Here is a 16,037-nt window from a genome sequence, read left to right on the forward strand (position 1 = left end):
TCCTGAACATTACACTTCTTTATGCGTGAAGCTTTCTTCTTTTAGGAGTTTTTAATCATTTCCTTCCGTTGTGCTTGAGAGAAGTACTTGAAAAGAAGATGGAGGGAAAAAGAATAACGTCAATTTCGCCCTCGCTATTTTAAGGATTTTGCAATGAACCATTCAGCCCCTTTTCTTTCGGAATTTAAGAATTTTTTAAAAAAGTGGAGCATTTAAAGAGAATTTTAGTTTCTAGCTGCTTATAGCACATTTTACGTGAAACTTCCTCTTTAATCCCTAACAGGAAGCAAGTAATACTATTTAAAAGCTAGTATGTGTATAAGTACGTAATGTCCCATTTTGGTATTTATTCATTAATCCTTTTTTGGTTAGGCGTAAGTGTTTCAAATTGCATCTATTTTAATATTTTTTACGCCGAAATATGTTTCTAAGCATTTTAGTGCCTAAATGTTTATTACGAGTTTTTTTTTTTTTTTTTTTTTTTTTAATTTTTATTTCAAGTAACGGTAAGTTAAACATTTTAGACAATAGCAAAATCAGCCTCTATACACTACGTAACCTCATTCATGGGAGAATTTATGGCCGATATCAATGGTAGAAATAAGAAGCGCGATTCTCTCATTCAGTCTTATGATATTACACGATTAAGAAACCAATAATATAATGCCATTAAGACATTCTATGATGGAAAAGCTTTTACTGTGCTCATTTAATTTCCTATTTTTCAAAATAAATCTTTCTTTACTTAGTTGTAATTTGACATAATCAAGATGCAAAATTTTAAACATCGAACTAAAAGCCTCGAGTTCTTTTACCAATTAAGCTTTATGTAATTATTCTGTTACATACAATGTAACACTAATGTAATAATGCAAAAGTGATACGACAGTGACACTTTAACCTTGTGTTAAATGTCCCAAGATTTACAGTAGGTGTATGAAATGATCAGTAATAACAGAATCAATTTTAAACATGCTATCCATGTGGTATATTAAATTTTCTATTCGCGCAATATATATGTATATAATGTTGTAGATATACTGATGTAGAACTATAGCTCGCGCAAATGTTAATCCATAATAAACAGAAAACTTGGCTTACAAGGCAGATGAAATGTACATTTTTAATTGACATTTGTAGCCACAATTCATTTAACACTCTAATCGAGCCTATTTCCAAAATATTCAGATTTTTAGTATTGTTTCTATAGAAAGAAAACAGCGCGGCAGCGTCTTAACGGCAACAGAGGTATTAGCAAAGTGCGTAGTTATTCAGTACTGCAGCTTATTAAGAGAAAGTTTTCTGTTCGGGAAATTAAGTTCCAAATTAGCATGTTTAAAGTCATGTAAAAGGGATTAATCTAGAAATGACGCAGCCCAGAAAATGTTATTAATATCTTTAGAATAGAGAGTGTAAATATTCAAATTACAATGAAGAATTAAGGCGATATTGCTAATTTGGGTTATAATTTTAATTTACTTATTTGTCTTAAATGTATATATGTATATATAGAATGTCCAGTTTTGATAAATTATGTATAGTAAGATATAAGTAAATAAAGTAATACAAAAATGTGGTGTACACTCTATTGTACTGCTGAATAAAATGACGCTTAACATACTGAACACTACAGCATATTGTTTTTATATTGTACTCGTCGAAATTGGGATTTCGGACATTTTTTGCCTTCCTTTTTGTCGATCTCGGTAGTAAAGTGAAAAGTACTCAACACAGTGATTGTTGTTAGAATGTATACCGGCGGAGGGGGGATTTAAGCTGCTGAATTATTTAACTGCTCTAAGGTTTGTTGTCACTTGGCATGTATTTTTGGAATTATAAAGATTTCCTACCCAAAAACGTAGCACGTTAATAGATTAAGTCTCCGTTTCCGAAACAATTGATATGGAAACGGGTCATGAATATTATATCTTACTAAGAGATAAAGATGAAAGTTTATCTGAATGTTTATTACATTCAGAAACAACATCAAATTACGAATCGACAAGAAATTTCGCAAGTAGACATATGATTGATTCATTTAATGAATGAATCATCAAGTACCTCGATTTTAAAATCTATTCCCAAAGGGCGAATGAAAAAAACCGCAAACAATGAAAATTGAAACTTTCATGAGATTTGAATGACAACAAACACCGTATGTCCTGGAATACTTTTAGCCTTAATTCTTCATTGTAATTTGAATATTTACACTCTCTATTCTAAAGATATTAATAACATTTTCTGGGCTGCGTCATTTCTAGATTAATCCCTTTTACATGACTTTAAACATGCTAATTTGGAACTTAATTTCCCGAACAGAAAACTTTCTCTTAATAAGCTGCAGTACTGAATAACTACGCACTTTGGGTTATAATTTTAATTTACTTATTTGTCGAAGCAACTTTCTAACTGAAAACTTTCATCATAAATTGCTACTATGAAAATTTAAACTTTAGTGTAATTTTACTAAATCTAGACATTTATAAAAAGTTATCATAGCCTGAAAGCCTATCTTCTTTCATTATGTGAATCAAACAAGGTAGAGTCTCCTTTCTTAAAATTGGATCCTCAATAAAGTATTCAAGAAGCATTTAGGTAAAGCCGCTGAACACTGGTAGTTCGGTCCGAGGTTCAAATCCCGCGAACAGGCTGGCTGCATGAGCGTTTTCGTGGTTTTCCACATGTGCAATATTTATATGAGCCAGTTTCCGTTAGACAGTCCTGCATGAAGGCATCCCTCTCTTTCGGTAAATAGCCATCATGTGCCATAATCAAAAAAACCAAACCAAACCACGCTACAAAGTGTAAAGCATTAAATATAAAATAACGAATCAAAAACCCGAAAACAAAAAGGAAAGTTCAGAAGTCAATCTACTAAAAAAAACTTAAATAACCTGCACAGAAATTTTAAAAAGAGAAAAAAATGAACTACGCTAAAAAGCTTTTTTTTTTTTTTTTTTTTTTTAAATTATGTAAGAAGAGCTTAGTCAAACAATTCGAAACCACAAATGTGAACCTTTTCGAAAGTAACTGAGTGATCTGATAAGTGGAATTTAATTGTAAATAAGCCAACGTTAAATAATTAAGATCGTAATCTTATTCTGTCTCATTTAACGTAATTACTGCCTACAATCCTTTACATCTTTTTTCAGGCCTGAAAGCCGTTTGAAGACATCTCAGCTTCATTTTGCCCTAAGCAAGATTAAGAAGGAAATGAAAATAAACAGATAATTAATCATTTGCACAACAGAATTGTAGTTAGTTGTATCAGTATGCAGTAACAGAAATATGACATAAAAGATGCTTGGATAGTTAGTGCACAACAGCATATGATTTTAGATTCATGTTACTTAAATAGTTATGACTTAAGTTACTAATACAGTAGAATCTCGATCAATTGACCCCCACAGTAATCAATTCCACCTATGTACCATTCGCTATTTTTGATCCTAAATGAAGTTTCTGTGTAAATAAAATCCCTTATTACCGTGTCTGTCGTTGTTTCTCGAATTATCGTTTTATCACATTGATTACTCGTTGGTAAGTCATGTTTCACGCACATGTTTCCCGCATGATGCTTTTAGGGAAGTACTTGGTAATATTTACTTTACTTCCTATTTGACCTCTAAGTATAGCAACGTAGTATAGTTAATGTCGTTTCTTATGTATTCATTAGCTCAGCATCTCTGTTACAAGCGTAATTTTCAAATGTTGTATGTTTGCATAGTTTTCATTGATTAACCAAAGGTTTTCGGGCCAGTTTTCAGTTTGCGTCTACAAGAAGTATGAATGAAGACGACACAAATGATTGATAAATAATGTAAAACTTCACCAAAACCTCAAAAACTAAATGCTAAAGTTATATAAAATGCTAAAGTTTTTTTTTAGCCCAAAGAAACACTAGCCCAGGTGGGCTAGTCTCGAAACAGCATTTTGCATAGGTTCATTATAAACGGCATATCACTTTTTTTAATTGTTGCCACCAAATATTATCACCCTGCATTATATTTAAAGAAATTAAATAACGAAGAATTTGCATGGATGTATGTATATTTCTCGTACTGTGAAAAATCGACGGTACCTAAAGCTATCAAATTCTGAATAACGTAATCCTCCACCCGTACATGGGCACCTGGAAGCCCGATTTTTTTATTTTTTTAATGTCTACTTCATATTTTGTAAAGCGTTAACAAATTTTTTATTAACATACTCAACGATTGCAAAGCGAGCAATGGCAACAGTGTGTATATATATAAAAAAAAAAATGTATTCAGAGCGCAAGCCTGTCTGTCAGAAATTTTAAAATACGCTGTTTAATAAATATTTTGTGATATTTCTGTTCAATTTAATTTTTTAATTGCGAAAAACATGATATTTAATAAATAAAGGTAGTACAAAAATGTTAAAAAAACGACCCTTTAGGCGCAATATTAAAACTAAAAGCTTTCAGACTTTTTTTAAGTATTGCTATTTTTTCATGCGCTAAGATGCACAAACGGTGGAAACATTTTAATCCTCGAATAATTGTATTTTGATGTGACGAATAAAAAAAAGTAAAGTGCAAATTAAAACGTGTTTCATCAATAAGCATTCTCGTGTTAAAAATAAAATTGATAGGCATTTGTAATAAGTTACTTAACCACCATGTATAATGTTTTCTCAGTTTATTTTTGAGCACATTAGAGGTTGAATTGCGGAACGCTGGTAATTTGATTCTGGTTCACATCCCCGCAAATGGACTGACTGCATAGAAGGTTTCGTCGTTTCCTTACATGTAATGTAAATATGATCCATTTGCCTTGAAACGTCCTCCGTAAATGTATCTCTCCCAGTCGCCCTCCCATACATAGCATAATTCAAATGATCAATTAGTCCCCATTTTATCGTTTATCTATATGTATCATCCGCCTTTACACCGCTTTCATCGTACTGATTCCATTATATATTAATTTTTACAATTCCAGATTCCTTAATTTCAGGGTATTAACACAAATTTGTGTATTACTTATCCTCTTCCTTTAAGATTTCTCTGAAGTACTTGGGAAGTTATGAATAACTGCTGATTGTATTTCTCTAATTCTAGATTGAAATAAATTTATATTTTAATGCAAACTTAATAATTTTTATTAAGTTTGGAATTGGTTTCGCCCTGAGGAAGTCCAAATGAATGAAATTTACGTTCGCTTAGCAAATACCCATCGGCTAAAAGAAATAATGAAGCAGCCTTTCTTCCCTTAAGTATGCGAAATGTATTAATGTAGAATATGAAATGAAATAAATGATTAAAGAAGAAAATAAGCCGACGGAATGTCCTCCTTCCACCAACTTCTATCGACTGCGCAAACAGCCACAAGATTTGTGCAGCCCTCGACGAGAAGCTGTACAAACCTAGCAATCCCCTAATGCAAGCAAACTCGATCGGAAAGAATTAAGCAAAGTAGAGTTATTTGCTGAGACGAAGAAGGCTCGAGAAAGGAGATCTTCACTTCCAGTTACAAGTTCTGTGGCTGGATAGAGTATAGCCTAAGGGAAGAACAAAGTTTGGGAATTTGTATGCGTTTGGAATTTGTATGCGTTATTTAACGAGATTCTAATCTGTAGATTGTAGGTAGTTTAAAGTAGGTGGTGTGTATTTTTAAGCAGAAAATCAAGAAGCTCGAATATTTTTTATTTCCTCTCATAAGATAAAATATCAAAATTCTTTGTTTTACGTAAAATTCTTTAAATGTTACAGAAAAGTAATTGCGACAAAAGCATAGAAATTTAGTTTCAAAGCAATGAATAAACTCTCATGCTTGTGACTTCAGTAACGTTTCATTGTTAACCATATTAATTGTAGTAGACATGTAATGCAGGTAAGTAACTGTTTTTCTCTAGTAGAAATAATCGGAATTAGATAAACCTTATTGCATGAAAGTTTCCTTGAGGTTTATATTTTAATAAAATATATGGCAGATGAGTTTGTTTAGTCTTTGTTATTTATTTGGCGACTCCTACTGGAGATATTTGGTTTAGGAACAATGTCTTCCAAGCAAAACGTTATTCAGGAATATTCGTTCAGATTTATGTTTTTACTGAATCAGAATAAAGTACTCGAGAGTGGTCTCCTGAATGAAAGGTGTCTTCATGAAGCCTGGGAAAACGGGCTGAAGATCACGGGATACCTAGAGAAAAGAGGAAAACGCCCATGCCGCCAACTTAGTCGTTGAGACTGGAATTAAGTCGTATTACAAGTGCTCTACGATAATATCCACAGGACAATCTTTACAGCTTTTGTAGTGACAAAAGGATCAAAGGACTACCCGATCTCAAGGCTGGCCAAAGTTGACACTGGCAATAAGCACAATCTTTTCGATAGTTTATTTATGGAAAATAAGCAAAGGTGCTTCGTACAGCGATCATCGTGTTATTTGTACATTTTAATCAGCAATATAACACAATCGATATAAAACCGAATACACTAACCCTGGGCAAATTCAGGGATGTTTTAGTATCACACTAGCAGCATTTAGTCAGCATACGCAACACAGTAATAATCCAGAAGAACTTGACTAAACACACAGTGTGTTAACCAGCAACATAGTGTTAGTCTGTGAGATGGTGATTAAAAAAAAAGTTCCTCACACCCAGCTGAAGACCTGGTGAACTAATGAATTAGTAATACTGAATCTTAAAGTGAGAGCTCTTAGACGCAGGATTCAAAGCTGCCATTGTTCTCAAGAACAACAATCCCAAACAATCATTTTTAAAAAACACAGGGCAGGATAAAAGAAGAGAATTAACAGAGCTTAGCTGGTGTCATGTAATAAGTTCTTCAGCAAGACACGTAACAAGTATGGTGCTGTCTTTAAAGTAGCCCATGATAAAGGGGTACCTCCTTTAAATTTAATTATTGATAACTGCACAAAGCTCAACGCTGCAAGTGCTCCACACATTCTGCACAGAACTTTCAATCACGATAATCCAATCGTGGACACAGGACATCAGAAACATCAAGACACAGAATAACAATACATCAGAAATAGTATTGAGCAACATTCAGAACTTGAGTATATAGAGGACACAATCGAAGCCAACAGCGAGAGAGCTTGGTTTGGTTTATTTTTGTTTTATTTGATTACGGGGAAGCACGCGAAGGCTCCTCGTAATTAAATAGATCTGATATTTCTGATATATTTTATATATACAGTGAAATACGTTTAACGGGAAAACGCAAATCGCTTAACACGAAATAATTCAACGGTGTCGACAAACTATTATACCTTTTCATGCATTTTGTTTCTCTTAACACGAAACAAAAATCGTTTAACAGGAAAAGATATCCATTCTTGGGATGAACAAAATACGGAAAACACCGGCCTTTTAGGCGAGATTTAAGAGGGGTGTGAAATGAAAAGTGGTTTCACTTGTTTCCTAGAAAGGAGGCTAACTTGGCTTTGAAATACACAGAATAGCTTGTGACATATGGGCCAGTTTTGTTTATCTATGTTACTTTCACGTTCTTCTCCTACATACCCCCCATAGCACAAAACATCCTCAGGATGTCCTATTTAAGTCGTAATATCCCGGGACATACTTAGGATGTCCTAAGGATGTTGATTATCAGATGTCCTGAGGAGATCGTAATTTAACATCCTGAGGATGTCTTATTTAAGTCGCTATATCCCGGGACATGACAGGACGTCCTGAAGATGTTGATTCTCAGATGTCCTGAGGACTTCACCAATTTCACATCCTGAGGACATTCATTCTGCATTGTCCGGAGGACTTCCGTTGTCAAACATTTTGAGGATATTTGTTCAATTTACCAGTTTTAATTTTTTGACATTGCACATCTGGAAACTTGCACATTATTTAATTTTCATATGTATTTTACTAAATTGTTTCTAAATGCTGTACATTAAAAATATTGATATGATTGATGATTTATTCTTGTTATTTTGTTATTAATTTTAACTGCTATTTTTTCTGACGTTTTTCAAAATTTATTTAGTCATGGAAAAGTTTTTTTCAATGGATTAGCATTTTCTAGAATATTTGCAAAATTCTAAATAACATATATTTTTTTTATAAAAAATGTATAAATTACATGTATAATAACTTACAGATTACTAATCCTACTAAGTATAGGTAAAATTATATATATATATATATTTTAATTCTGAAACGAATTTCTTTTTAAAATTTGGGTATAGAGACATTAGGTATTTTTTTGGAAACAGGAAAGATGAAAAATTAGCAACTGGCTTCGCCGGGAATCGAACGACGGGCCTCTGGAATACCGGCCCAGTGTGCAGAACCACTACACCACGAATACACGCTAGGAAAGCGGGAGAAATACCTTATATTACTAGCCTTTTTAAAGGGCGACTTTTTTTTTAAGGGTACTCAATCACTAAATCCTAGGTGTGGATATACCTCATCCAACACTTTTGTAGTTCGGGCGCCACTGTAGAGACATTAGGATTTTTTTGGAAAGCCGTAGAGATGAAATATTAGCAACCGCCTTCGCCGGGAATCGAACCACGGACCTCTGAAATACTGGCCCAGAGTGCAGAACCATTACACCACGAAGGCACGCTAGGAAAGCGGGAGAAATACCTCATAAGGAAAAATTTTTTCCCCTAATTACAGGACAGAAAATGTTTTTCAATCGCGCGATCTGTTATTGATATTGAATTACAGTCGTGCGATAATTTCGCAGTAAAAATAATTCTTTGATGACTATCCAAGATTCTAGAAACTTTGGTCTTATATAGAGATGGTCGTCTTATAGAAATAATGCTTAATATCAATATTTATTTATAATCTCAGAACTATTGATCACTTTCAGGAGTGGTCGTTTGAGAGGCGATATTCTATACATTTATTTACTAATACTCTCAGATTCCAAAATATGTTTATATTCTCAGAAATATATTGGACAGAAGGTTGTCGTCACATACATGCAAATTTTTACATTTCATTGAAAATTAATTCAGCTTTACTTAACTATTTCCCTATTAATTAATTAATGAGGTAAAGAAAAAAAATATGACATAGTACTGTTTATTACGGAATAATGTAGGAAGTTCTGCAGAACTATATTCTTACGCGTCATTGCACATTGCATCCGGCAAACTACTAGTTCCTTGTATTCTTCCGCAAATCCGTAAACGTCACGCGTCCGTCTGATTTGAAACGAAATCCAAGATGGCTGCGCCATGAGGTTTACTTTTTCTATGGATATTTTTTGTTGCATGAAAGGTAAGTTCATTTGCAATACTTGTATGTTTACTTTTTTGCTTTTCGATTTATGTTATTTTGACAGTTAAATGTGTTAGTTATCACAACTTTATGAATTGTTACCGTTCTGTCGTGAATTACGTGTATATCTCAATGGCTGTCTTCAAATATCTGATTTGTCCTGCTATCCAAATGTTTATGACTGAATTCTTTTTAGTTCAGTTTATGCATTCTGTTTCAAAATATTATGTGTGATCAGATTATTATTTTATTGCAGCAATAAATTTATATTAAATAGTTTGAACGATTGTATAAAAATAAGAGTTTGCATTGTTTTGTTCAAAATACGTATGGTTGAAACATTATCTTAATCTAGTTTGTAATTCAATTTTAAAACATGGAGAATTGGAAGTTTTAAGTTTTTTTGGAGGGTACTGTTCTGTTATCGGGACCGGATTCGGAAATGTATGAACCTGGGTTTGTAAGTATGTGCATATGTATACACACACACATACATTTACAAATATGCAAGTATACATAAATACATTTCTGTAATGTTTTATTGAAGTTGAGAGGGAAATATAAATGCTATCCAGAAAAGGGAATTCTTTTTGCCTGAAATAATAAACTGTACTAAATTATTAATGTTCATATTATTTTAGAAATGCCAATAATAAAGTTTCTCCTCCTTCTCTTCTTTTATTTTGAAACAATTTATAATAAAATAATATATGCATAAGTGTAATTAATGTAAAGTGTCATTCAGTAATATAATTTATTTTTACTGATATTTTTATATTTCTTATCTGGGTTTTCTTTTGGTATTAGAAAGAGGAAGAGAAAAAGACTAATGTTTTAATTAAGAAAGTAATTAAAATATTAGTCTTTTAAATAACACCATTACAGTAATGTTTATTGAAGCAATCAGTACTGTGTGATCGCCAGTATATGATATTGTTAATATGCATTGTTCATAAGGAAATTTGCTTATCTTTGTGTTATAGTTTTTATTTTAACACAAGCTGAAATTTGAATTATTTCCTGAATCATTAATCAGGCCAATATTCTGCTACATAACATACAAATTTTCATGCAAAATTATTTCTTTGAGTATATTATAAAGCTCATTTAATTTTATTATTTGTACAAATTTTAGACAAATGTAGCATGTATCAGTTAAAGATTTATCAAAGCTTACTTGTTACTTGTGGTAACAAAGAAGTGTGAAAGATATTGTCACATTAGTGAACATGACAATCATTGATGCTTAGTTTAGTAATTTAATAATATACTGAGAAATGCTGGGAACTTTCAGAAATGGACATTTTGGAAATGATGAGCTTCATAAGAAATTTACATGGTTTTATTATTTATTTTTTAGTTAAGAATGGATTTTGGATGTTCATGTGAAAGAATTCTGTTTAATTATATGTGAAAGAATTGTTATAAGTTTGTCATTTAAAAAAAGGATTTAATAGTATGCAATTATCACAATTATCTTTTTATTATACATATATTACTATATATTTCTAATGCACTATGTAAATGTCAGTGCTAAACAATTGAGATACTATTGTCATTGTTTATTGTCAGGGCAATTTTTTCTTGTACATGAAAAATTCTGATACTTTCTGATCATCTGCCCTCACAGCTTCAACTTATGTTAAAACTGCAAGAGTATGTACACAATAACAGCAAAATATGAATATGCATACCACACACATGTATTTACATGCTTTATATTTAATCTTTATTTCCAAATAGTATTCCGTTGGATGAAAAATATGTGAATGTTGACCCAATATATATATTTTTGTGTGTGTGCATCCTAAAATTAAAGTGCTTATTTGAATTACTACTTGTGAACAGAGCAGTAGATATGAACCAGAAACTAACCAAACATTTTGCCAATTTTCACAGCTTTGCAGATAGTCAGAAAGCACCAAAATTTGTAATAATGTTAAGTTTAAATGATGTTCTATAATTTTGTGTTAATTTTTCTAATAATTTTGTGTTAATTTTTCTATTCTGTTAATTCTATTATTGTGTTATCAAACTTTCTGTAGGGATTTCAACTGGTTAAGCTGTTATTACCAGAAGAATTTGGTTTTCAAGCTTAAAAAAATCGCAGCTGAAGGATTTTGTGGAAGGTCAGTCACACTGGTTTTAGTTAATTATAATTTAATTTTGGGTGAAGAAGTCTCAAATTTATTTATCATAAGTGTCTAAAAGCCTTCTAAATTAAATTCTGCTTGTTTTGAAATTTTTCATGACATTCATTCTTTAATTATTATTATTATTATTTTTTTTTTTTTTTAATTTACTAACTTAGTCCATGCACATAATTTTGCATTTAATGCTATATCTTAAATATTATAAAATGTTAAAATTATACATTTCACTTAAAAATGTGGTTGTGACAGTAAATTTTCTGTTACATTTAATCATATCTATAAACACTGGTACAGATCATTTTTCAATAATCTATATATTATTCTGTGTATTTCTTTTACAATCAAGGTCTGGCATATGACTTGCTTTTCAAATTGATGACATGGTGTAATAATGTAATCTAATGGTTAAAGTTTACTATGGAACGGGCCAAATTTAATAAATTATTCTTTGATAGAAATTTATTCATGTGTTCAGTCTGTCTCATCTCTTAAAATTGCTAAAGTAAATTTTATGTACTTGCATTTAGGAATTTTGACTGTATCAGTGGAATTTTGTTTCAGTTATTATAACATGGAAGGGAAAGAATTCATACATAGCTCTTTAAAATTAGTTTATTAAATTCCCAAATAAAGAGGGATGTTTTGTTGTTTTTAAAGTCAATAGAGTTTAATTCAAAAATATGCCACATTAAGGGTTACTTTTTAACCTAATTTATAATTTTCATTACCTTAACATGACCAATAATTGTTATTTGGAATGTTATTTTAACTCAGATATTGTAATAATATCAAAATTCCTTACTTTTTGATAGGTAATCCAAATGTGAAACAAGAAAAGAAAAATGTAGAAGTATATTTATTTCATAGCTCTAAGAAACAAAAACAGCATGAGCACTATTTACTGTCTATCTGCATAGTGTGGCATGTCCCATAAGACTGAGATTTGTATGGTCAAACCCATGTTTCAATTAAAGGAAATGCATGCACAGTCTTCTCATTTTCACTTCGATTAAGGATTCTCTATATACTAACATAAGAAATCTATTAGTTCATACAGTGTTATACATCAATATTTATAGACAATTGTTGTGGCTATGTTTATTATAATCTTGTTCACCGTAATAGCTGGAGTGCCTAAACCATCGTGCTGTGTAAACAAAACTCAAATCTTCATCTCTGCATACTGCTCCACTAGTGTTTAAACCACTGAAATGGTGATTATGGTAGAACATCTTTGGTAAAAATTTACTCTACAGTAACCCTTGGCGAATTGTTTCTTTTTTGATACCAAGATCGGCACCGATTTCAAGATGGGCACTACACAAAACCAAAATAAGAAGTCAAAGACATAGCACAAACTTGGTGTCCATGTACACATCGACCTATTTTAACTTAAAAAAATAAAAAAAAAAAAGAGAGAGAGAGAGAACTGCACAAACTAGGCATTGTGCACTGCCTTAACTTTGCCCATGTACACATCGATCTATTTTCACTTTAAGAAAATCAGAAGGTTAAAACTATCATGTTAACCAGAAAAAATTTGCCGCTGTCTTAAAACACAGAGACAACCAAAAATGCACAAACAGAGCAGAATAAGTTACAAAAAATACATATTTCCTAACATAAAAATATTAAACAACAAATCTTTTAACAAAAATTAACACACAGAGACGAATAAATAAATGAAACGTCATTTTTTAACATACCTTTTTTTCAAATGCATATATTTAGGCTTCCCACCACCATCTCTTCCATCTTCCAGGTAAGCAATTCAATTAAAGTTTTCGTCTCTTAGTCACCTCAGACATACTCAAATGATGATACCCACACCAAAATAATAGCAAGTTCAAAATACAAGACCATACCACTTACATGAAACCAAACACTGCAATTGAAAAGAATGGTAATAACCAAAAACCCGGGTCCATACAAAAGAGTTACTATTACAAAAAAAGAGCCCAAAACTAAGTTTATCACAACACATTGACAATATTTGCGGAAGTAACCCTTTTTTATTGACAAAAACTTAATTTCCCTCCCAAGAATACTTTCGCTAACATTATCAATATTAGGGTTACCAAAAAACTTATTTGACACAATGGGCTTCCAGATTTCATGAACAACCAATACCACTTTGCGATTTTTTTCAGACAGAAACCAAGGTGTACCATACAGCAAAGATTAGCCACATCTTCATTTACTACTGTTACAACATAAAATATATACTTCTTTGGTAGATTTCTGCTGTTAAATTCAAAAGTTTAAAATGAATAAAATCTAATCTGTGCAGAAAATAAAATCTGTATCGTGATCAGATTTTATTTTCTGCGCATGGTTAACAACCACTTATGTGTTATCAGATGCAGTTAATTATTTTTTACTTGCCAATCTCATGAGACAAGTTTTTTTTGCTCCTGCAAGATAACTTTACTTTGTGTTACAAAATAAATTCATTCTCATTCTTTTTGGACTTGCCTACACATTAAAATAGTTTTATGATTAGGTAAGATGTGATTATCATAATTTTGTTTCTCTCTTTATCTTGGCAACTTTATATGTTAATTCAGTATCCAGGTCACCTACCAATGGCTGATTGATAAAACTCCTCATATGTTCAGCTGGTGGTTTAAGTTTAGTTTCTGGCATAAAAAATTTTAAAAGGCATCCCCCATATTTATTTTACTATAATCAAATAATTGCTACTCTGTTTATAGGTACTAAATGTTAAAAAATTTAAATGCTTCCTTTAATTTGCATTCTAATAGTCATTTGTTTAAATTTAATTATAAATTATATTCACATATAGTAATTGTGAGTGTTTTTTATTTTAGGTGCTGTGAAAGGCAATGGCAGAGATCCAGTTTATCAAGAGTTCTTATATACATAAGAATACATATTTTTTTTTTACATGGATCTAAGATTATTTTTCAGGAATTAAAAGAAAATGTCATAAATTGGATTAATAAAAACTATTTTGAATTTTGAAAAGTGTTTTTCCTCTGTTAATCATAATATAGTGCCATAAATTTCTGAAAGTGTTTATTTTTCATCCAAATAAATAGGTTTACAAAATTTGTCATATTAATAGTTATTGCAGGATTTAGCATTATTATAAATATTTATTATAACAGATTTAGCTGAACTGCATTTTTAGTATCTCTGCAGATGAAGTCACAAAGGTAAGTGGTTAGATATTTTTCTGTATTCCCTAATAAGTAATTTTATCTGGTAAATTACCGTTGTAAAAGGGTCATTTTAGATAGGGTCATAGAAGAGTCCGGTATAGTGTAACAAATATTTATTAACAGGTTTAAGTTACACACGGACATTACATTTAACTTTAAGAAAAGTTACAGCGCAACAGTCTGGTACAACCTATCTAGTGGGAGCCTTGCCTTTTACTGAAGTACTTCAGTAAAAGGCAAGTACTGGCTACTCACCAGAGGGCAGCCTTGTTGTCACAGTTAGTCCAACAGTTTATGTTAAGGGATTGGTTACACCATTACTTGTATACTAAAGGTGAAAGAATAAGCTTTCCTTGAAAATACAAAAATTTTTAGACATTTAAAAAAAATTGGTATACGTAAAAAATTCTCAAATTGCCACATATGCGAAACTTAAAATGTTATATATGAAATATTTCAGAAATATAAATATTTTCACTATTTATTAACTATAATTCACTGCATTTGTTATATTATAATCACAGATTAAGGTAGTAGTGCTTTTCTCACTCTGATTTCTCATGTATTTTGATTCATAAATACATGTATTTATAACACGTACATAAATCCACGTGTTTTCATTTCTCTTTTGAGACCGAATAAAAAATGAACTAAACATTTTCGTTGACATTGAGAATTGAACAACAGCTCACCTCAAAATAAAATGAATTAATAAATTTATGGAAAATTTTACACAACGTATATTAAACAGAAAGAATAAACTGAATATACTTAGAAGTATTAATAATTGGTAAAGCTGATTGCAGAATAAAATGCCTTAATTGCATGGTAAACAGTAGATCTTCTTTTGGAATTTTTCTCTGTTGTGTAAAATGCAGGTTTAAATTTTCGATATTGATTGTCATATAAATGGCAATTACTGTGTTATTTTGCTCTGAAATGAATGGTTAGTAATAAAATTCTGGATGAGATAACCTTTAACGTGCTAGAATTTACGAAGTTTAATTTGGTGCTGATTTCAACTGGTAAATTTCATTGTACTGAAATTTGCATAAGCACAAGTGCAAATTATTTTCAGAACTTTTTTTTTTAGTCCAAAAGGGCTATTAGTCTCAAAATGTGACTTCATGTCGTCAATCGTAAACTTGTTTCGCTTTTCATTCAAGTTTTGTCATTTGGCAAAATTTAACATATTAAAATCTAATCTCTTATTGATTAACAAGCCAAGCTATTTAAAAGCAATACACACAGTTCTTAACAATGTTTTTTTTTTTTTTTTTTTACTTTTTAATCTGATTGATTTAAAATGCATTTAATTCATCATATATCTAATTGAAAACATTTAATATTTTTATATAATTACATGATATAGTTCTTCACTTTTCAAATATACAGAAGATATTTAAATTTCTGGTGTCAGTATCTTATAAAATGTTTTGCTATTTCCACTGCC

The 16,037-nt window shown here is 31.1% G+C and overlaps 1 protein-coding gene and 2 long non-coding RNA genes across 4 annotated transcripts in view; 2 read left to right on the plus strand and 1 right to left on the minus strand.

The window, feature by feature from the left end:
- The window catches only part of LOC118199694 (hemicentin-1-like), a 517,385-nt gene that overhangs the window by 144,620 nt on the left and 356,728 nt on the right, over positions 1 to 16,037 (minus strand). The window lies entirely within an intron of this gene.
- LOC146996841 (uncharacterized) overlaps positions 1 to 16,037 on the plus strand; it is a 222,646-nt gene that overhangs the window by 51,467 nt on the left and 155,142 nt on the right. The window lies entirely within an intron of this gene.
- Positions 9,136 to 14,302, plus strand: LOC146996843 (uncharacterized). The gene is made up of 3 exons (XR_015041485.1): positions 9,136 to 9,246; positions 11,292 to 11,375; positions 14,231 to 14,302. It is a non-coding gene; the product is annotated as an uncharacterized LOC146996843 (long non-coding RNA).

This window comes from Stegodyphus dumicola, chromosome 6, assembly GCF_044657685.1.
Source record: "Stegodyphus dumicola isolate Sdum_Otavi_A_Nest chromosome 6, ASM4465768v1".
NCBI lineage: Eukaryota > Metazoa > Arthropoda > Arachnida > Araneae > Eresidae > Stegodyphus > Stegodyphus dumicola.